Source organism: Colobus angolensis, unplaced genomic scaffold, assembly GCF_000951035.1.
Source record: "Colobus angolensis palliatus isolate OR3802 unplaced genomic scaffold, Cang.pa_1.0 Scaffold440, whole genome shotgun sequence".
NCBI classification, from domain to species: Eukaryota; Metazoa; Chordata; class Mammalia; order Primates; family Cercopithecidae; genus Colobus; species Colobus angolensis.
The window spans coordinates 993,252-1,017,284 of NW_012117822.1; the positions used below are offsets into that span (position 1 = coordinate 993,252).

Sequence of the window (24,033 nt, forward strand, 5' to 3'; positions counted from 1 at the left end):
AAGTAAAATACAGTATGTGTAGAGAGAAAGAATATAGCATATAATTTTTTAAAACATCAGAATCATAACGTGTAATTGAGCCTAATGTTGAACTTCTGAAGACCAGTCAACTTGGACAATTTCTTATAATTGTATTTTTAAGAAATTGTTCAGATAACTCTCACTAAAACAAACCACCTTAGACTATAAAAAAAAAACTAGAAAACTTCATACCAGAAGAAGATGTTCTCTTCTACAAAAACAGTGATGCAAGGGTTTAGCTTTCCTGACCAGGAAGCCATGGTTAACCCTTCTTCCTATTCCTTCACTTCTGTTGTGTGTCATCTCACTAAGGGCTAGGAAATGATTGCTGGATGTGAGATGTGGATCCTTAATGATGCTGGTGCAGTGGTCAGAAGCTCACACTTTAGAGAACGGGGCTATAAGAGTGGATTGGATGGAAGGGTGAGTGAGTGGGGAAGATGGAGGTAGTAAGAGGAAAACATCTTGCATCATACACATATTATCCTATACTTTCAGAGGATGAAATGTTTTGGCTACTCACATATTTCATTTGCAAGAAAGTCATCATATATATCAATGATGAATAGTTCACTTAAGAATTAGCATACGATTAAATACACTGAAGACAAAACCATATTGGACATAATTAATTTCTTTTAATGATTCAGAAGGCATTTCAGAATCTGGCAATCCTCATTTTGAACATCAATCGTCATTGTATGTTAAACATGGAAGTATCTGCCAAGAGAGTTTGCCCATTAACCAAGTGTTACTGTGCTTTTAAAAATATTTCACAGACAAGAAGACAGCAGCTTCATATCAAAGGTACGAGTTTAGAAGCTGCTTTGGGCAAGGCCACTTGCTCAAGGATAAATATTGTGATGCAGGGTGGCGCTTAGTCACAAGCAAGAGGCAGTGTTCAATGTGATCATGAACACATCATTTGACCTTTCTCAGCTTCCGTTGCCTCTCAGGCAATGTGGAATGCTAAGGCCACTCCTCTCAGGACAACAATGAGAAATGAAGAGGAGAGAAAAACAGATCATAAATCAATATATGTCACAGAACTTCTAATGGAAAGTGTTCTATGTTTGAACAGAATTGATTTTAGAAATTCTGATTCTTTGATGTCATGCCTGGTAAGCTAGATCTTTGCCAATTTCAGTCTTATGAGTCTGGGGCCACTTTGGTTTCCTAGGAACCAGCAGCCTAAAGACTGTCTCTGCTGAAGTCATATGTGGCATCTGGTAGAACCCATGACTTTAGCTAATTCATCTTTGCAGAATAGAAAAGGTTTCTACACAGTTAGATGTGAGTTGCCTGCTGAATCTCCTCCTTCAGATGCCAAGAGGAAGCCTCTGTTGGAAGTCACTGCAGCCAAGTGGATTCTATCTGGTACAGGGTGTTTTGTTTATTTCCCACAGAAGATGTTTTCTTTTATTCTGTTGGCCTTGGGAGTTGAGCTGTCTGCCATAGTAGCTTTCTTACTTGTCGGTACAGTTGTCTATTCAGAGGCAGCTTATTATGTGTCTAGCTGCAGGCCTTTAGTTGGAAGGTGCTACTCCTTAGCTAGAACCTGTGAGCACTACAGTTTATCAGTCTGTCAACTCAAACTCTGACTTTAGAAGTGAATGTGACTGTTCAGAGTCTGTTTATGTGACAAGCTGCAGTAGTGTAGTGGGTTTTCACTCCGCCCTGACTCTGCTGCTGAGAGGCAGCCCACAGGCTTCTAGGAAACATCTGGCAACATTGTGCTGGTCACTTTCTATCCTTTGACTGTTTAGACATTGTGAGAAAATGCGACTAATAGAATTGAGATATTTAGTTGACAGCCAGATTTGTTTTTCAAAGGACTTTTGACTGCAAGAATTGATTAGCTAAGAAAGTACTTAGAAGCACCTAGCCAGCCCATATTTACAGCAACTGAGATGTTTCAGCCATTGCTGACGATCCTGTGGACTTGGGGAAAGGCGTAAGTTGCATAGGCATGAATTCCATCTATTAACTGTTTTTCAACCATGCTTGAGATTAATATTAAGTATAAGGCATATTAAAAATAAGATGTGTAAGAGCATCTTGTACCTCTCTAAGACTAGGCTGCCTACTCAGCTGTGGTGCTATGATAGTGCTCCATGAGATGTCCCTATCATGACGTGTATCCTCCTGCACTATTGCTTACCTGTGACTCACCTCTCGCCCCAACTAAAATGTAAGCACTTTGAGAGTAGTAATTTTATCTTTGCATCTCCAGCACCTACCACTCTGCCTGATGTGTTGAAAATACTAAAAACATAACAGAACAGATAAATGCATGAAAAGATAAATTAACATGTAAGAGAAAGGGAGTAAGGAGGGGAAAATAGAGAGAAGGTATGGAAGAAAGCAGAACAGAAGGAGGAAAGGTCATACAAATGTGAAGGTTATTGTTATTTAGTCTGGGCAGATGTTATACTAAGAGTTGTAACTTCATTTATCACCTTTAATCTATGTGTTCTCATAGCGTGTTCAGTTTTCAAATAAAGATTTAGCAAAATGATATCCCTTCATTTACTTTTCACTTACACAGTCTTTTTAAAATACAAGCCCTCAGTGGCAGGTCTGTTGGATTTTGCTTGAGGTCCACTTCAGACCCTGTTTGCCTGGGTATCAGCAGCAGAGGCTGCAGAAGATAGAATATTGCTGAACAGCGAGTGTACCTGTCTGATTCTTGCTCTGGAAGCTTCGTCTCAGGGGTGTACCCTGCCGTGTGAGGTGTGGGATGTCGGTCTGCACCTAGTGGGGGATGTCTCCCAGTTCGGCTACTCAGGGATCAGGGACCCACTTGAGCAGGCAGTCTGTCCATTCTCAGATCTCAGCCTCCGTGCTGGGAGATCCACTATTCTCTTCAAAGCTATCAAACGGGACATTTACATCTGCAGAGGTTTCTGCTGCTTTTTGTTTAGCTATGCCCTGTTCCCAGGGGTGGAGTCTACAGAGGCAGTCAGGCCTCCTTGAGCTGTGGTGGGCTCCACCCAATTGGAGCTTCCCCGGGGGCTTTGTTTACTTACTTAAGCCTCAACAATGGTGGGTGCCCCTCCCCCAGCCTCACTGCCACCTTGCAGTTAGATCTCAGACTGCTGTGCTAGCAATGAGGGAGGCTCCATGGGCATGGAACCCTCTGGGCCAGATGTGGGATATAATCTCCTGGTGTGCCGTTTGCTAAGATCCTTGGTAAAGTGCAGTATTAGGGTGGGAGTTACACGATTTTCCAGGTGTTGTGTGTCTCAGTTTCTCTTGGCTAGGAAAAGGAATTCCCTTCCCCCTTGTGCTTCCCAGGTGAGGTGGTGCCTCGCCCTGCTTCAGCTCTCGCTGGTTGGGCTGCGCCCGCTGACCAGCACTGAATGTCTGACACGCCCCAGTGAGATGAACCTGGTACCTCAGTTGAAAATGCAGAAATCACCCATCTTCTGTGTCACCCACGCTGGGAGCTGGAGGCTGGAGCTGTTCCTATTCAGCCATCTCGGGCACCCCTTTTGCAATCTACCCATCTGACAAAGGGCTAATATGCAGAACCTACAAAGAACTCAAACAAATTTACAAGAAAAAAGCAACCCCATCAAAAAGTGGGCAAAGGATATGAACAGACACTTCTCAAAAGAAGACATTCATACAGCCAACAGACACATGAAAAATGCTCATCATCACTCACCATCAGAGAAATGCAAATCAAAACCACAATGAGATACCATCTCATGCTAGTTAGAATGGCAATCATTAACAAATCAGGAAACAACAGGTGCTGGAGAGGATGTGGAGAAATAGGAACACTTTTACCCTGTTGGTGGGACTGTAAACTAGTTCAACCATTGTGGAAGACAGTGTGGTGATTCCTCAAGGATCTAGAACTAGAAATACCGTTTGACCCAGCCATCCCATTACTGGGAATATACCCAAAGGATTATAAATCATGCTGCTATAAAGACACATGCACACGTATGTTTATTGAGGCACTATTCACAATAGCAAAGACTTGGAATCAACCCAAATGTCTATCAGTGACAGACTGGATTAAGAAAATGTGGCACATATGCACCATGAAATACTATGCAGCCGTAAAAAAGGATGAGTTCATGTCCTTTGTAGGGACATGGATGCAGCTGGAAACCATCATTCTCAGCAAACTATCACAAGAACAGAAAACCAAACACTGCATGTTCCCATTCATAGGTGGGAATTGAACAATGAGATCACTTGGACACAGGAAGGGGAACATCACACACCAGGGCCTATTGTGGGGAGGGGGGAGAGGGGAGGGATAGCATTAGGAAATATACCTAATGTAAATGACGAGTTAATGGGTGGAGCACACCAACATGGCACATGTATACATATGTAACAAACCTGCACGTTGTGTACATGTACCCTAGAACTTAAAGTACAATAATAATAAAAAAGTAAAAGTAAAATAAAATAAAATACAAGCCAACTAGACCCAAGAATTTTGACTTTGGCTTTGATGTGTGAGACAAAGTATAGGTAATTGACATACTCACCTCAACCAGGATGGACTTTCAACCAGGATGGACTTTCAGAATGCAATGAGTCTTCCATTCTTGACCAAACAGGAGGCAGCCTAACATAATGGCTGAAAGCATGGGTTCTGCAATCAGATCTGGGTTCAGAGTTTACTCTACCACTAATTAAATATATGCTCTTGAATATGTGATTTATCTGAGTCATCATTTCCTCATCTGTAAAGCAGGGATTATAATGACTGTGATATAGGACTGTCGGTAGACTTGATGACGTCATGCCTGTAAAGCATTCAGAATGGTACCCGGCACCCTGTAGACATGTACTACACATTGGCACTCCAGAACTATCCCTTTCCAGGAAGGTAGTCGCTAGGACAGCAAGGAGGAGGAGTGTTCTGAGCTGATCACCCCAAGCTGCAGTTTCTGATGTAGCCCCTCATTTTCGATGTAGCCCCACGTTTGGTGTGGATGACTCGAAGGCACCTGCTATGAGCGCTGAATTCTTGGAGGTGGGAAGGGAGACAGGATGGTTGGAGGGGGAAGCCTGACATTGAAGTGAACTAAATCTGTGCAAGTGGCTATTTTTGTCAGCCCAGCCACAGTGGGTGTGTGATCGGGCGTCTACTTTTGATCCAGCTCTTTTTATAGATGCTGCTTTTTCTTAAAGGCGACTCTCCTTGATCCTCTCCCAGACTGCTGAGCTGATTTGGAAGATTGCTTATGGAGTATTTATCATCTGCAATCTGGAATACAAAACATTTAGATTAGTAATTAGATACTCCTTTAAGATGTAAAAGCAGTCTCTTTATCAACTGTAGCATAGATTCAGCATAACGGTATTTTATCCATAAAGACTACAAACACAGTATTACCATTTCAAAAGTGCTTCAGGTTGTGCCTAGGCTCAACCTATACAGGCAGCTTTGGTGAAAATAAGAGCCAACATCAGTACATCCCAGCAGCCTATCGTCTTTATTCTTATAATGAAACTTTGACTTCAACCATTTCAAAACATGTCCCCATTATTATCACTCAGACTGGTTCAATTAGAATCTCCTAGCTCTTTCCAAAGAGCATGTATATGAAGTTACAAACTGTCGGATATAAAGGGAGGACATCTGTGTCATTTGGTGCTTTTAAACATTTTTTTAAAGAATTGTCTGAAATCTTTCCTACCTGTATTAACACACTGAAAAAGGTATTTTTAAGAAGCTGGATGCTACTATGACGCCTGAACTACAGGATCCATAATACGATGCCAGGTGTGTCTCTGGTAACTATGGGTGAATATTCCCTGGGAGAAGAAAGCTGAATGAGGCTCGCTGCCATGCCCCCAAATGTCTTCAATACCAAGTAGACTGAACACGATGTCTTGAAAGAGGAAATCAGTGGCAGTCAATGAAGGCATGCTCTAGGGGATTACCTGGCTGCATGGTGCATGGAGCACCTCATAATAACAGGGAAGATTTTCGACAGCTTCAGATAAAGGTCAGCCATTTTAGAAAACTCTGAACTCTTTTCTCCCTTGTTCTTCCCCACCAGGGCCAGGCAGGTGGTCCATGCAGGCTGTGCTAAAGAATTAGGCAGCTTGTACTGTACGAAGTGCATTTTCATTACTCTGAAGAAAACAGACTGTGGGGGGAATTTGATAGGTGGCTTCCACTCAAAGGACAAGATGCATTTATCTGAAGGCAATTCAGTGGTTTATAATGGACAGCAGGGCCCCTTTGTCTCCTTGTCACAATCTTCCTGTGAGCATCACCATGATTCATAGTCAAATTATAGTCACTTTATACCACCCCAGCTATTTAAATCACAGACTTCCCCAATCCACCATCTTCACAATTCTAAATGGCATCCAGGGGTGAAGTTCCATTTTTTAACACAATTTGTACAAATAAGAATTGGTCACCAGGATGACTTTTTTGATTATTTCTTGTGCTTTGCTATAGATAAGTATTAAGGCTTTTAAAAGTACTTTGATTAGAATCACATCATTTCCCAGAAAGACATATTATTTTGCTCATAAAAGTCATTATGTATCTCACAAAAAAAAAATGGCAGTGATTTTCCATTTCCCACAAGAAATCTGTACATCAACCTTGATACTCAGCTCGGGTAAAGGTCTCCCATGCAAAAATAGCTGAGGTGATAACATAACAAGATATTGTCTAGATCAGTGATTCTCAAACTTTGTTGCGTAGTAGTGTCATCTAGTACAGTCGGCAAAAATTCAGACACTGAAGCTCATTCCTACTTTATCAAGGCTGGCCTTTCTATTCTGTATGTTCTCTCCAAGTATTAACATACACTGGACTAGCTAATTTTATTTGCTTAGTATATTAAGAAGAAGAACAATCCTGATCTGTCTTTTGGGAGCAGTAGGGCATAGTTTGTGTAGGAATATGCATATAATAGACACAGTATGCATAGCAGTCATTTACTAAATGGATTGCCAGTCCCTTAGTCTCTTGATTTGTTCAGATCCAACAAGATTGTTGTTAATGGATGTTGTTAAGATGTATCACAGAAACTGGGCAGAGTGGGCCAAATTTCATCTTTCATATAACTTACAACTTTCCAGTAAATCAAACCACAAGTTGATAGACAAGTTGTTTGATGATTGCCCCTGCTTAGAGAATATGGTATGGAAACAATTTCCATATGTCTATGCAGGCCCACAAGTTTTCAATCTGTGATTCCAAAATTCCAACAACACTGAAAACTGAAATATTTCTCAAGTTTTGCACCAAAACTCACTTGACAGCAAAATTTGGCCTGAACTGATGTGAAGCTAGTAATAGCCTTTACTTATTGTATAATTACACAACTTAATGTGAATATTGAAACATTTCACTGAAAACATATGAATGATTTGGATTCTCTGATGGTCGTATTATGCAAATTCAATATATGCAGCCTATTGTCTCTCCATCATTTAAAAAAAAAAAGCTTGAATTCTGAAATGTATCTGGCCCTAAGATGTTTGGATATAAGGTTGTGGACCAGAAATATATTATTCTATTTTGATGATGAAGAACTGGAGGACTTGTCTGCTACCTTGTTTTATCCCAAGAGTTGTTATTAGTAAAATTCAACAAGATAATCAGTTTCCAATGTTCATTAGTTGAAACCTAAAATGATTAACTGATCTTAAGAATCCACGACAAGAATTAATGTTCATTCATTACTCAACCATGGATTTTCCTTACATTTGTTTGACAAGATGCTTTGTTTGAAACAAACAAAAAAAGAGTTTGCTTGGTTTTCAAATTCATTTCTTATTATCTCCTACCTTGCAGCCAACTCTTTCAGCACCCCTGCTTCAGTTTCTAACAAGATACAAGGATAATGCATTCTAAATTAACTTAAAGTTTATAACTGAAATTTGAAATGAAAGTAAATACAATGGTAAAAACTGAGCCAAGTTAACGTAATATGTGATTCGTTATTTTGGAATGATGTCAGAGATTTCTTTGGGAGAACTCTACTGCCAGTGACCTCAACTGCTGAGAAATTTAGTATTATTCCTGCTATAGTAAATATGCTGGTGATTGCTAGGAAGATATGCTCCTTGAAAGAAAATACATATATAAATATTTTTCTATCCTTGTATTTACATTTATATATGTTACATATTAACCTAAATAATTCATAATTCTGCTTTACAGTTATGCAGCATTGAAATGAAGTTGCTATTTTTTTGTTTGTTTGTTTGTTTTTGGGTTTTTTTTTTTTTTGCTTTTTTTGTTATGGTTGTTTTTATTTGTGTTATTAGGCATACGAGAAAACAAGGTGACTGAAAATTTACAGTTAGTAAAACGTACTCTTTCTCGGGATATTTAAGCATAAAATAAACTTTGTGAAAGAGTCTAATGATAGTTCTAACTGATTTTTTAACATAAGTTTGGATTATAGTTTAGTTTGCAAATAATTTCTGAACCAAATAAACAACAATGTACTTGCCTTCCAACTGGGACTATTAGTTGTGATTGATCATATCTGGATTTTGCCAACTATATTAAGCAATAAATGCTCCTTATGGGCAAAATTGATAGCCTGTTCTGATTAAAATCTTGGCTTCAATTCAGAGTTACTATGGGACGAGGTTACACCTTCACAGCTTGTAAACATGCCTACTTAGCAGTGTTCATTAATGCAAATTAGTTGAAGATAAATATTCTCAATAGTAGTATTTAAAGAGAATGTAGATCCTTCTGTGATGTTTTCTAATACATAGCCAGATTCAATGTTTAGTTTCAACTATTATAATTGCAAACTTCATGACAGCATGGAAGATATCGTGATTGAGGTATTGAGTCGCCAACTGAGTCCTCTGTGGTAAGATGGGAAGATTACTAAATTTATTGGTACTAACTAGTAGTTGGACATGGCAATGGGGTGGACGGGGCAACAGTTGAGGAGGACTGTCCTGCTGTAGGTTCAAGAACAGACAATAGTCTGTGTTCCTTCTCCTTAGGAGAATACACAAAACTCAGTTCTTCATGGTTACAGAGCTTTTAAATCCTAATATTTGTTTTTCAGATTCCCTAGTTTTGATGGCATTTCTACTGTAATTTAGAAACACCTCTATCAGGTACCACTAAAAAAATATCTGAATGAGATGCAGGATTTTCCTCATTTTAAAAATGGTGGCCCTAGACCCACTGCAGCCTTGCTCCATGCATGTATAATCAAGAATTTCCAGACTATTTATATCAAAAAATACCCTTCTACACAAATTGACATACTCTAAACCAATATAGTTTTCAGAGATTCTTTAAAAGAGTTCTCAGCTTGAGGGGCTCTCTGAGAGATGGGGTTTGGGTAGCCAATGCTCTGTTACATGTAAGAATTGTGTATTTTCTCCAGGAAGATGATCCATAATGTCCACCAACTTCTCAGAGGCTCCATGACACCTCAAGAAAGGTTAAGAGCCCTCATTTTAGAGGAAATGGCTACATACAATTTCTGAACTACAAACATGTATCTTTCTGCCTTTATTAGAAGTTTGTGCTGACCTTTAACTCACCCTGAACTCTGACTGTAGGCAGGAAGCCCCTTTGGAAATTGATCACCAAATCATAACTTGAGTGCTCATTCTATCAAAAGTGACTTCTAGGATTGTTTCCTGATGCTTAAAGGACTGTTGTCTAAGTTGTCTACCAAGATAGCAACTGCCAGCCCCAAGTTTGTTTCCTCCCTCTCAGCTGTCTCCAGTGTTTGCTTTTACCCTTCAGGGCCAGCCCCAGCTATGTGTCACTGGATATGCCAATGCATTAATGTGGGGAGCCACATAAAGTCTTCTATGCCCTCTGCCAATCCCTGGGAGAAAAGCAAGTCATCTCTACTCCACTCCTTGCTGTCCTGCTGTAACTGCTCCCAGTTGGCACATGGTGATTAAGATTAATTGGTTGCTGCGACTTGGTTGTTCTGGCAAAATGCAGCCCAGTACCAGGGCACAGGGGATCAAGTCTGAGCATCCCTGGCAAGATAATAACACACTGAACCAAGAGTTAAGTTAAAAAGAGTTTTATCATATTAAGTAACATCTATCTTCTAGCCAGAGTTTTTCTTCAACAGGGGCATCTGGGAACACTTTTGACATAGGATGTAGTTTTCATTTTGACATCAAATTTAATAGGTTTTTTAAAAAGTTATTTACATATTCCAACTATACCATTTATTAGGATTGAAAGATTCTTTTCTTTCTCTTTGAATTTACCTTTCAAGTAACAAGTGACAGGTCCTGGCTTTAGGATATATTGTGGATTTCAGTGTATCTGTTTATCTCACCTATATCCTATCTAGTTTCATAGATATCACCCCATAATCACTCTGACCTACTATGTTCTCACTCAAAGTTTCTTCTTTTATAGTCAAATCTTTCAGTCCTCTGGAAGAAAATCTGCCTACCATATGTCTCCTCCCAACTCCCAACCCCCAGAACTGGGATTCATTTAATAAATATTTATTGAACACCTATTGTGTGCTGGTGTTTCACATTAGGCACTGGGGACAAAAATATAAATGAGGTACAGATCCTTCCTCACTTTTTTAAAAACTGTGGTAATAGGGGAATTAGACATTTCAATACTTTGTGAAATTGCTGGTATAGGGTTAAAGACATAGATACAATAGAAATAAATTGGAGGACACAAAACTTTTTAGGGATTAGAGAAAACTTAGAGGAGGAAACTTTTAAAGGGACAAGTAGGAATTAAGCAAAAGCAAGTGGAAGTCCTTTTCAAGCAGAAGGAATGGTCTGGAGGTGCAAAAACAGATGATAAATCTGGAAAATTACATATGGTTTGGTAGGGCTAGGGCTTTGAGTTTATAGAAGAATGTGCTAGAAGATGAGGCTGGAAAAATAAATAGAGACCAAGAAAAAGGATTAGCTAAAACATGGCAAAGGATTTGGACTTTGTCCTGTAGATAAAAGGGAGCTTTGGAAGAAATAGAAAGGGTACTCAATCATCAGTTCTATCAGTACCGTATTGTTCACCCCTTTATTTTTTGTTCTGATTGTTTGATGGGAATTCTAACTTTCCAACTAAACAGAAGAGAGAAACCACATCAAATTGTGCCATGTACAATACTGTACACAAAACAGACATTTAGTAAATATTTGCTGATTGATTTATTGGAACAGTACAACTGCTTCTAGATAGCTATACTTTGGGCCTACTATAGTCACGTAATGAATAACATTTTGTAAATACTAATCTGAGAGTTTCAGAGTCTGTCTGTTAAGAAAAAAAATACTTCCTTGTGAACTTATGTGTTGTATCTTCTTCTTTCTAAATTTGGTTGATACTGATATTCTTTGAGCCTGGCTAATACTCAATGGTAGTTAAATTCAGATCAAGTTCAATTATTTGTATGATATTTGAAATTGTGTCATAGCAAACAGATACTGTTTTTACTGACATATTGACACTGACAAGAGAAAATGAGGTAGTCATTCCTGAAACAGATTCAGAACAAGATTTATGGCTAGGGAATATAACCAGGGACCCATGTGAACTAGGGCTCTTGGAATGCCTCAGATCAAGATTCACCTCTCAACGTAACTGGCTAAGGCTTCAAGTTCTTCAATAAGAAATTGAGGCCTCTGTCCCCTACTAGAAAGTGTATATGGCAGAGGAAGATACCCTATTAAACCATAGTAGTCATTCATATCTCATATGAATAGGCTTATAAAACCCTTCCCAAAGAGCAAGTTCTCATGGGGAAAAGATGAGGGGCCCATGAACAAATGACTGCCAAAAGGAAGGGGCAAAGCATTTCTCAGATGGAGAAATACAATCTTGACTTTTACAATGTACTTCCAGTCCTGAACTCTCCTTTGAATGCTTCAGTCTGAATTACAGCCAAAGAAAATCCCTCAGCCTATCTTTAAATCCTAAATACTGGCCTTTCTTCTCACAAGATCTTATATTTGTCAATTCTTCCAACTACCATCAAGCATTTTGAAATTTATGTGACTTAACTATTTTTTAATATTGAGAGGTAGAGATTTGCAGCAAGAGAAAAATGAATTATAAATTGTTCCATGGGTTACTGTATCCTGCATATTGTAACTTTGGCTATTTTAATTGATGTCTTAGATCCCTCACTGTTTGTAATCTGTATTATCTGTATTTCTCTATTCTCAAGACATGTTCACTTTTCAGATCCATTTTCAAACTGTGAACTGAAATACCGAAATACTGTTTATTACTAAAATGGAAAGAATTTTCTCTTTCTATTATGTTTTAATTTCCTGTGTTTCCTATATCTCCCTTTTTTATTGTAATCTGACATTTCAAAGAAGTGGATTCTGATGACATTGATTTGAAAGGAATCAGATTTGGAGACCTGCTCCAAAGACCAGATTTGGAGCCTGCCTTCCAGCCTTGTATTCTGCCACTTCCCCATGAACACCTGGCTTGTGAACTACCTGCAGTTTCTAGAATGTTCCATGTACCTTTGTATTAGGAGCCTTACTTTTGAAAACCTCCTTCTGCCCCCTGTTACCTGCTAAGTTCTTACTCAGCCTTTGATACTCAGTTCAAAATCAACTATTTCTTTACTCCCCCAGGTAGAATTAGTGACGCTCTTATCCGTGCATATAATTCTTTTATTATTATTATTATTATTTCAATAGATTTGAGGGAACAGGTAATGTTTGGTTGCATGGATAAGTTCTTTAGATGTGATTTCTAAGATTTTGGTGCACTCATCACCCAAGCAATGTACACTGCACCCAGTGTGTAGTCTTTTATCTCTCTTTTTCCCCCTCACTTTTCTCCCATGTCTCGAAGTCCATTGTATCATTTTTATCCCTTTACATCCTCATATCTTAGCTTCCACTTGTAAGTGAGAATGTATGATGTTTGGTTTTCCATTCCTGACTTACTGCAATTAGAATAATGGTCTCCAATTCCATCCAGGTTGCTGCAAATGCCATTATTTTGTTCTTTTTTATGGCTGAGTAGTATTACACCACAATGCCATACCACCTTACTCCTGAAAAAATGGCCATAATTAAAAAATCAAAAAATAATAGATGTTGGCATGGATGTGGTGAAAAGGGAACACTTTCTACACTGCTGGTGGGAATGCAAACTAGTACAACCACTATGGAAAATAGTATGGAGATTCCTTAAAGAACTGAAAGTAGAACTACCATTTGATCCAGCAATTCCGCTATTAATTATCTTCCTAGAGGAAAAGAAATCATTATATGAAAAAGACACTTGCACATGCATGTTTATAGCAGAACAATTTGCAGTTGCAAAAATATGGAACCAGCCTAAATGCCCATCAACCAACATGTGCTTATATTTCAAATTGCTACCCTGTTTTTACATTTCATTGTTGTTATGGTTTCAGTTAAGGCTTCTTTAGATTTTGCCATAGTTTAAAACTGTATTTGTTCACCATTGATCTTTGAATCCCATTCTTTCCTTCTGAGTACAAGTTCCCCTTTCTTGAAGTACATTATTTAATAATTCAGCACAGGTCTGTAAAAATTCATGTAGTCTTTTTCTGAGCATGTTTATAATATTACTTTCTCACTTGAAAAACAGTTTAACTAGGTAGGGGTTGTCTTTGCTTAGGATTCCTAACACCATACGGGTGGTATAAATTAAGACTTTACACCCATGGCTGGTGCAGCCTTGGGATTTCTATTTATCACTGGAGACACCTCCCACTTCACCACATTTCAGAGCCACAGACAGAATACGCTGGCCTGCTGCCTCTCTGGCTGGCTGATCCCTCATGCCAGCGATGGGCATTCAGGTAGCCTCTAACTTCCCACACCACAAATAATGTGGTGATCAACATCCTCATCCCCTTAGGTACTTGTATCGGAAGAACGTTTCCTGTCCTCCTGTGCATGAAAGGGGCATTTTCTGCAGGGATCTGGCTTTCCGCAGCATTCTTCATCCCAGCTTCCACTCACATCTCACATCTCCCATCCTTGGCAAAGAGGGCCAGAGCCAATGCACAGGATCCTGCAATCAGCCTATGACTTTACCCATGACGTCTGACGATAAATTCTTCTTTCAGACTTGGCTCTGTATTTTTAAAAAATGATAGCTACACTTTAACAGCGTTTATAAATGTTGCCATTGGGGTTGGGGTGGAATCTATACCAGCTCTGTCCATATGTTCCCAGGACTAGAAACATGGTATGGGCTATATCTCACTCAGTCATGAGCACCTTTCAGGCAGATGATGACGCTTAGTCATATTTTATTTTTAATGAAGTGTAGTCTACGTCCATAAATAAAAGAAAGAGGACATGGGCTCCAGGTGAGACCATGGATATGTCACTTATTGGTATTAGAACGATGGCCTCAGCCTGTTCATATATAAAATGAGGAGCTTGAATTGCAGCTAAACATTCTGAAAGATCTTTTCTAGCTGTAGTATATTATGACTTTAAGAAACATTAAGACAATTCCTTATGAAATATTAGACACTGAAGTTGCCTGTCCATAACTGAGTTATAAATGTGACAATATTCTAGGCAGTTAGGACCCAGAGAGAAAACACATGACTACTTGTGTGCGTCATCTCTAACTGTGACCTGTACCTTCCCTAGTATATGTTGAGTGTGTTGCAAAAGGCTGCATGTTTTTATCTAGAGAATAAATATTCAGCTGGAATGCCCAATTTCCCTTTAAAAGCACATTCTTTATTTCAAAAGACTGTATTGGATGGCAGTTTAAAAGGGATCGCAGCTGGTTAAATTTAGGATGTTGAACAAATTCCAATCCAAGAATAATCCTTGGCGCCAAGCCCATGGCATTTTTATTTGATTCTAAATTGGATAAATTGTAACTCATTTAAATTATTTGCTTTCTGTATTTTTTCTTCTGAGACAGGCAACCAACCAATGGTATTTTTTCTGTCTTTAACACGGGAGTGAAATTATGACATATTGTATATATACTATCACATTTCCTGTAAGTTTCACATATTATTATACGGATTCAACTATACTTTAAAATATGCCAATCACATCAGATAAAATCCTACTAAAACTTTGCCCTTAGAAAAATATGAGAAAATAATTGCTCCATAAGTCTTTTTCCTGTAGTTAAGATGGCCTTATATTTCATAATGTAGTTTTAGTGAATTCGGGAGCCCTAAATCTTATTTTCCTACATATTTTTCCCTAACTTCTTTATTAGATTTTGTACTCTTCTTTTTTGGGCGGGATGGGGAGCTTTATCCTTCCAGAGAGACAATATTAACTCTTAAAAATAATATAAAAAAAGAAACAGGCCTTTTATCTATTTTGTTGAGACTGTTGAAAGTGATTTAGGGATACTATTTGAAATCTGGGAGAGGATAGATCCATAAAGCCCAGAATAAGAGAAGACCAAGTGCAGGACTTTGAACGAGACCTAGTAGAGAGCAGAAGGAGCCACAGAAATGACTGCAGTTCGCTCTTTTGTATGTGTGTGTGACTCAGTTTCCACAGTTCCTTAAGAGAAGAAATGAGTATTGTGCATTTCCTAAAAGCCTCATACCACCTACCACAGTGTGCAGCACTTAGTGAATGCTATTCCACCATTCATCCAGTAATAACTGCCAATTACTATTCCATGAGCCAAGGGGACAGTGTAAACAAGGAAGCTGTAAAGCCCATGTCATCACAGTGCTTTTGTTAGGGTTATGTGTGTGGGAGAGGTGGAGACAGAAATATATTTGTAACAAAATATAGGAATAATATAATATCTGTAGCAGTAAGCCCTTTAAAGAAAATAAGCCAAGAAATGGGCTAGGAAGTAGCTCCACAATGGGGCCTAGATAGAGGAAAGGTGGGGAGCCTTTCTACTCCCTCTGGATACCTCTGGAAGGAAGTAATATTGGAGCTAAACTGGCCATGCTGAGAAGGAGCTGCCATGTGAATTGCTTAGGGCCGAGTTCAAGTGCCAAGGACCTGAAGCAAGAACAAACTGAGAATAGCTGAGCAGTAGTAAAAAGTCTGATGTGGCTGAAGCCTAATGCACAATGACAGGAAAAATCCATAGGGGTAAGCCAGATCCTGAGGGCCCATGGCCGGGAAAGTTGTTTGAAATGTATTCTCTTTGCAATGGGCTTATCAGCTGCCCCACTGGATCCTGTGTGTCTTGTCCTTCCACTGCTGTGGTCACTGCCAGCTTCGCTGAGCTGCATGGTCCTGCTTGACAGGGTCCAAAGAGACTTAGGACATAGGCAGAAATAACTCAGCACACTGCTACTGCAGCTCTCTCTTTCACCTCCTGAATTACATATGCATGTTAGGATCCCTCCACCTCCCTGATCCAGAGAGAACTGATGCCAACTACCCACCCCACCTTGGGAAAGAAACCTAGCCGGTAGAAAAGCTGCACTAATAAAATAAATCTGCAATATGCAGGTGTTTATCCTAAAAATATGTGCAGTGTTAATTAGGAGAGAAGGAATGTAAGATAAAATGAACATGCATATTTTTAGGGCATGCATGCTCCTAGTTACCCAGGGGTTAAGGGCACAGTCTTCCACAAGACTGTCCTCATTTCAGACACCAGCCACAAATTCAGAGTCCCAGAGCCATGCTCACTCCTGACCAACTGGCCACAAATTCAGGCATTCCTACTACCCTTGTAAGTTTGATAATTGACTAGAAAGAACTCATTGGAAGCACCGTGTTTGTGATTATAGTTTTATTGAAAAAATACAAATTAGAACATATACGCACAGGGCAAAATCTAGGGTGATTTCAACCATGAAACTTTCATCAGTCTTAGGGATGCATTCCCCTCTCAGCACATTGATATGTGACAGTATGCAGAGATTTGCCAACCATGGACACTCAACCTGGGCTTCAGTGTCCAGAATTTTTATTGGGGATTTATTAACTAGGCAAGACTGATTGGATAAGAGATTAGAAGGTTGATCTCCATCTCCAGCCCCTGCTGCCCTCCCCAGAGGTGGAGTTGGTATCACCTGACTTGGAGCTCCCACCCTTTAATCACATGGTTGGTCTTTCTGGCATAGCCAGCCCCCATCCTGAGTCACTTCATTTGCATAAACTATCAGGCACTGGCCCAGGGGCCCAACATGAATAACAAAGACACTCTTATCACTCTGAAAATTTCAAGAGTGTAGAGGCTAACTCCCAAGAGCCAAGGACAAAAGTCAGTCAAATTTTTGCTTGCATACTAAAACTCTCATATCAGATTTGTAATCAATTATCTATTCTGTGTGCTAGTCCTGAGTACAATTTAGGTTGCTTGAGTATTGCAGAAGCAGTACTTGTTGCTTCAATTCCATGGCAGGCTAGAGCTGTGGGATTTAAGGCATCATTATGAAGTAGTACAGGTTTGTGTTATTCATCGTAGGCATTAAGCACCCCTTTCCCAAGCGGCATTTCTGTGTGCTTCTTCCCTAGCTGACAAGCATCATGATTCTACTACCTCTCTCCTCTACCAAGTGCATGCTGGTATTTGCCTATGCCTGGCAAATGTTACATTGAGCAGATGACATCAATATTATGAAAAGTGGTGAGAGAAAGGCAACCCTAGCTTGTCCTTTTATCCAATTGAGAGTGGTCATAAATAGAACCTCAATGTCCTTAACATTTAGAACCAGAGGCTGCTGACAACTCTTTAAAATTGTCTTTGTCTACTAAAGAAAAGACACCAACAAACAAGCATAAAACAAACCTGGGTGACCCAATGGGGAGATCATGCAGAGAATTTCATGTCTGACTGCCTAATGATCTGGGAGACATGTGGCCTCATCTACTGGTTTTCCAGATGACCTTGAGTGATGCACAGAAACGCTGCCTCCTCTGCTTCCCAACATGTGTGACAGCTGTAAGGTACAGCCTCAAAATGATTGCACTGCTCTTTGAACGGGTGTAATATATCTTTCTGTGATTGCTGGGCCTGCACTGAAGAACTCTGTGGGAGATGATGGCCACATGACGGCTAATTTCAGATGGAGAGCCACAAGATTGAATCGCCCAAATGTTTCCAACCAGTGCGTAGACCAACCATCCAGAAAACTAGATTTTCTTCAGACTAAATTTTATTGTCGTGGTGCCTCAGTTTAACACCCCTTCTCACTATTCCAGTTCATTCCAAGTGAAGGTTTTTCTGATCAGAATTCCTGAGGAAATCTGATGTCATCTTAATGGGTTTAGTGGGGTGTTTTAAAAGGGTACCTGGGATTTGTTTATTGAGATGTAGAAAGACACACTGAAGCGGAAATGATTGTCATGTAAGAAGTTTTTTTATACTCACAGATCCCTAGAAATGGGAGACGTGACACACATTCCACCACCACAAAGGGAATGTGTCAGGAAGCAGAGAGAGAGGGAAGAAAAAGGAGCAGGAGCCATTGTTATGGTTTCTGCCAAAGGAACGGGCAAGGCAGGGCAAACAGGTTTAGTACTGGCTAGTTTGAATAATTTCAGCAGGCTCTGGGACAGAGGAGCTGTCCCTAGTTGCATGGTGCCTGGCCCTGTGGTGATTAGGGCAGATGGATAGTGACTGGCCCAGACTGTAAGTGCTTGAGCTCCATAGAGGAGGTAGTTGGGGGTATGGGCTCTGGCTGGTTGGTTTGCACATGAAAGGCAAACTCCAAGACAAGTTGTTTACTATCTCTGGCAGGGGCAGTCCCTCAAGGATGAGTCCTTCCAGGTCAGCAAGGTCTCAAATCTCAAAGTGTTACTGGAAAGGGGTCCCGATCCAGACCCTAAGGGAGGGTTCTTGGATCTCTCACAAGAAAGAATTTGAGGCAAGTCCATCGAGTAAAGTGAAAGCAAGTTTATTAGAGGAGTAAAGAAACAAAGAACCCTAATTTATTTCCTGAATTAGAGATTCTGTAGGTTCTATATCGATAAAACCCTTTGACTTTGCAAATCCAAAATCTGAAACTACAGTAAGAAAATATATTTCTGAAAGAATACTGTAATTATTTCTAAAAGCAAAGGAAATGAACAAGATAATTGTCAACTTACCATAATATTGTCATGCTTAGTATAAGTTCAAACCTAGATGATGCACTTTTTATTTTAGAGAGCAATTGAAATTATATGTTGACACCTTGTTTTCCACTCAGTCAAATATAAAGCAACTGCAGTTTTTCTTCTGTTTAGGAACAATCTGGTGCTTCTGTCTTCAAAACTGCTATTTACATATCAACAGCTTTGTTCAGCTCCCCTGCTCTTTGGTCAAGTGTGAAACTGGAATGAAAACAGGGTGGTACCCACAGATAGTAAGATAATAAAAAAAGCAAAGAAGGAGTAAATAAGATGATTAGAAGAAAGAAACAATATAATTTAAAAGTGGACATGGGTTATCTTAATTTAACATGAATTTAATTTTTATTGTCATAACTTCTTTGAACATCCTGCATGTTAATTTCCTCATTGGTTCAAGTCTCATTGACTTGAAAAACGTGAAGTATTTTTTTTTCTTATGAAGACACTTACTGAAGTGAATGTAGCCTCTAAGATGGTTTTATGTCATTCAGCCTTGTTCTATCAGATACGTTTCAACAAACCTCCCAACCTTTCCCTGTTCTGGATGATTGCACACCAAATCCATTAGAGGAGCAAACTGTCATTGATTCGTTTTATAATATTGAATTTTGTTATGATAAATCTCATGCTATTTTTATTTCAAAGATCTGTAAGCATTCAGTGCTTTGAGGGGAAGGGTCTTAGAGAAGAAGGATCAAGTTAAGTAAATAAATATTTTTCCAATCCTACTGAATTTACAGAGTACTCAACTCACTTTGGCTTTTTTTTTGTTTCGTTTTTTGTTTTTTAGAAGTTAGAAGCTAAAGACATATAACATGGAGTTTTATTATAAGGGTTTATTCTTTTTAAAAATCTCTGATTTTTTAAATTTTATTTTTATAATTTAATGTTTCTTATTTATTTTTATTGAGTGACACGAATATTATATACTTATTGTGTACATGATGTTTTGAAATATGTATACATTATGAAATGGCTCAATGAAGCTAATTAACATATGTATTACCTAACATACTTACCACTTTTTTTGCAGTGAGAACACTTAAAAATCTATTCTCTTAGCAATTTTTGAAACACAATACATGTTGTTAACCAGTCACCATATTATTCAGTAGATGTCTTCAACTTATTCCTCCAGTATAACTGAAATTTTGTACCCTTTGACCAACACCTCCCAACACCCTTCCCCATAATGTTTTTTTCTGATGTACATAATGTGTATAGTACTCCAGAACCTAAAATCATTCAGCGTCTTTTCTAGTCCACTCATAGATTCTACTCTGACCAATCATTTTCGTTTTCATTTTATTTACTTATTTATTTATTTTTTAAGACCAGGTCTCACTCTGTTGCCCAGGCCAGAGCGAGTGTCATGATCACAGCTCACTGCAGCCTCCAACTCCTGGGCTCAATTGGTCTTCACGCCTTACCCTCCCGAGTAGCTGGGACTATAGCCACATGCCACCATGTTCTGCTACCTTTTTTTCCTTTTAGAAGAGATGAGGTCTCAGTCTCACTATGTTTTCCAGGCTGGTCTCAAGCTCCTGAGCTCAAGCGGTCCTCCCACCTCAGCAAGACATTCCAAGAGTGACCCACTGTGAGTGGCCTGACCAGTCATTTTCTCTGAGAGTGTGAAAAAAATGATTTTTAGCTGGTGAATGTGTTTTATGATCAGGAATGATCATTTTATTTTTATGGACTCTATAGATAATGTCCTTTGCCTCATCTCAGCAAAGGAAGCAGAAACTATTTTTAAACATAAATATTCACTGGCCATCAGAGAAATGCAAATCAAAACCTCAATGAGATACCATTTCACACCAGTTAGAATGGCAATCATTAAAAAGTCAGGAAACAACAGGTGCTGGAGAGGATGTGGAGAAATAGGAGCACTTTTACACGGTTGGTGGAACTGTAAACTAGTTCAACCATTGTGGCAGACAGTGTGGTGATTCCTCAAGGATCTAGAACTAGAAATACCATTTGACCCAGCAATCCCATTACTGAGTATATACCTAAAGGATTATAAATCATGCTGCTATAAAGACACATGCACACGTATGTTTATTGCGGCACTATTCACAATAGCAAAGACTTGGAACCAACCCAAATGTCCATCAATGATAGACTGAATTAAGAAAGTGTGGCACATATATACCATGGAATACTATGCAGCCATAAAAAAGGAAGAGTTTGTGTCCTTTGTAGGGACATGAATGAAGCTGGAAGCCATCATTCTCAGCAAACTATCGCAAGGACAAAAAAACAAACACCGCATGTTCTCACTCATAGGTGGGAATTGAACTATGAGAACACTTGGACACAGGCAGGGGAACATCACATACCAGGGCCTGTCATGGGCTAGGGGTAGCGGGGAGGGATAGCATTAGGAGATATACCTAATGTAAATGACAAGTTAATGGGTGCAGCACACCAACATGGCACATGTATAATATGTAACAAACCTGCATGTTGTGCACATGTACACTGGAACTTAAAGTATAATTTAAAAATAATGAATAAAATAAAATAAAATAAACATAATATATAAATACTTATAAGCCAACCTATTTATTATTACCTAGAACTGTTCAGGCAAGAGAGGTAACATTTTACACCCAAAAAACCATAATATTGCTTTAAAAGATTTTTTTACTATGTAATATTTGGCATATACAAAAAAGTAATATATATATTATATACATATATATGCATGTTTAAAACATAATAATAAATTAAATACCTATGAACCAACCACACAAATGAAGGTGTAGAATATTAGTAATATCTATGTGCCCCTTCCCTGCCTCCCCACACTCACAGAGGTCCACTAGAGTGAATTTTGTGTTTATCAAAGATTTTACCATCTATATTTACAGCCTTAAACCACATACTCCTTAGCTGTGCTTCTTGTTGAGCATTATAAAAAGTGACATCATACATAGTGTCATAGTAACTCTACATAGGCACAACTGTATATAACCTTCTGTGACTTGCTTTCCCCCGCAATATTATGTGTCAAATATTCAACTGTTTTGTTACACGTCACTGAACTTCATTCATTTTTTCCTATGGTATAGCATTATCTTATATGGATGTCACAATTTACCTGTTCTCCCAACAGTGGACATTTGTGTTGTTTCCAGTCACTTATCTCAAGCTGTTATCTCAGTGCTTATAAATGAGTATTTCTCTTATACCCAGGAATGGAATTCCTGGGTTATGGGTTATGCTTATGCTCACCTGCACAATTGAATTTCAAATTGTTTTCCAAAGTGGTTAGACTTCCTTCTCCTTCATCAGCAATGTATCCAATTGGTCCTTTGTATGTCAAACTTAGTGGTCTAAGGAATAATTAATGTTTGCATCACTGAACTCTTTGGGAATACTTGTTTCTGTGAGTTATTTATTTTTTAAGGTCTCCGGAGGAACTTCAGGCCTTGGTAAAGTCATTACAGCACATTAACTTTGTCTTCTGGGTTTCTTTACTTGATTTTACTTTAGTTTGCTCACAGATGCTCCTTCCAACCAATGTACCATGTGCTTAAGGTTTTCCTCCATAATTAGTCCCATCAACAGTTTTTGTTTTTTGTTTTCTGAATACATGCACATTAATGGCTACATGTACTGTCCTACTCATACAGGGACAATAACCACCTTATCAACAACAATATTGACTAACATTTATAAAAATCAAATTTTATCAGTCACTCACTTATCCTTCTCTCCAGTTTCAGCCAGGAAACAAGTGAAATCAAGATATGATATCATGTTTCTGCTTGTAAAATTGCACTGGAGAAATGGAAGAGCTTGGTCCCATCCTTATTCAATCTGTCTCCAGTTACTCCTGGAGAAACTGAAGTAGGCTGCTCTCCCTGTATCAGGGGTCAGGCCCTGACTTGAGACTATCACTTGGTAGCAAGAAGCTAAGGAAGACAGGATATTCAGCTTCAAGGGATGCAGGTAGAAGGCAGAAGACAGAGACAGACAGACAAGAGATGGAGACTTAGGTTCCCTACATTTCAGGGTAGCAGCCCCACCTCTGGAAGCCATGGCCCACTGCAAGCCAGACTCACCACAGTCACATAGCTCATCCCTCTTCCTATGGAGGAAATGGACCACTCTATATACATTATCCTATTTAATTTGTAAAACATTCTTATGCATGGATATTAATATTTCATTACAATGTTATAGATGAAGACACTAAAAGATTACAAGTGTACTGATAATTTCATAGCTATAAGTGATAGAGCTGAAATTCAAACTCAAGTCTATTGACAACAGAACCCAAAAGTCTAGCCTCTTCCCTATACTGCTTCTTTTTAACAGGAACATTCTGGAAACCCTGCCTTCATTCAGCAAAGTAACTATACTAAGGTAAAGACCTGGCACCAAGGCAAGTCATAAGGAGATGCCTCAGGACTTCTTGGTTCCCCTAAAAATATACATTGTGTAATCGTCTTTGACTTCAGAATTCCAAATTCAGCACTGAAAAACTAGCTTAGTAATATTTCCACTTAGACATTTTAATACTTAATTAAATGAATACCCATGTGAGGCTTATTATGTGCCTGGCACTCTTTGGGTTGCCATCTGAGCCCCTATATGTACATGCATACACATGTATACACATGAACACATATACACATATGCACATACACACACAAAATGAAAAAAAGGCATATTGCCTACCCTCAAGAAGCTTGAAATCTAATGGAGGCCAGGAGGGAAGAAGGAGAAAATATTTCATTCAACAACTTTAAGTGTCTTATTCAGACAGAGAGAGGCCTGTGGTGTACCTAGTAGAAATATAAAGAAGGAGATAGATGCAAGAAATATTCAGGATTCAAAGGATTGGGTAGCCCAGTGAATATGCGTGTGATAGAAATGAATGGTGAAGTCTGGATAAACTCCCCACTTTCAGGCTTGGATGGCCAGGTGGTATCATTTGCCAGGAAAAAGAACAAATTGCGGAAGAATAGGTTTAGGGAAAACATG

General features: G+C 38.9%; 1 protein-coding gene and 1 long non-coding RNA gene across 2 annotated transcripts in view; both read left to right on the forward strand.

Annotated features, from left to right (window-relative positions):
- KCNB2 (potassium channel, voltage gated Shab related subfamily B, member 2) overlaps positions 1-24,033 on the forward strand; it is a 405,717-nt gene that overhangs the window by 202,042 nt on the left and 179,642 nt on the right. The window lies entirely within an intron of this gene.
- Positions 1,342-23,700, forward strand: LOC105522830. Its single transcript, XR_001003500.1, has 3 exons — positions 1,342-1,398; positions 20,562-20,629; positions 22,113-23,700. It is a non-coding gene; the product is annotated as an uncharacterized LOC105522830 (long non-coding RNA).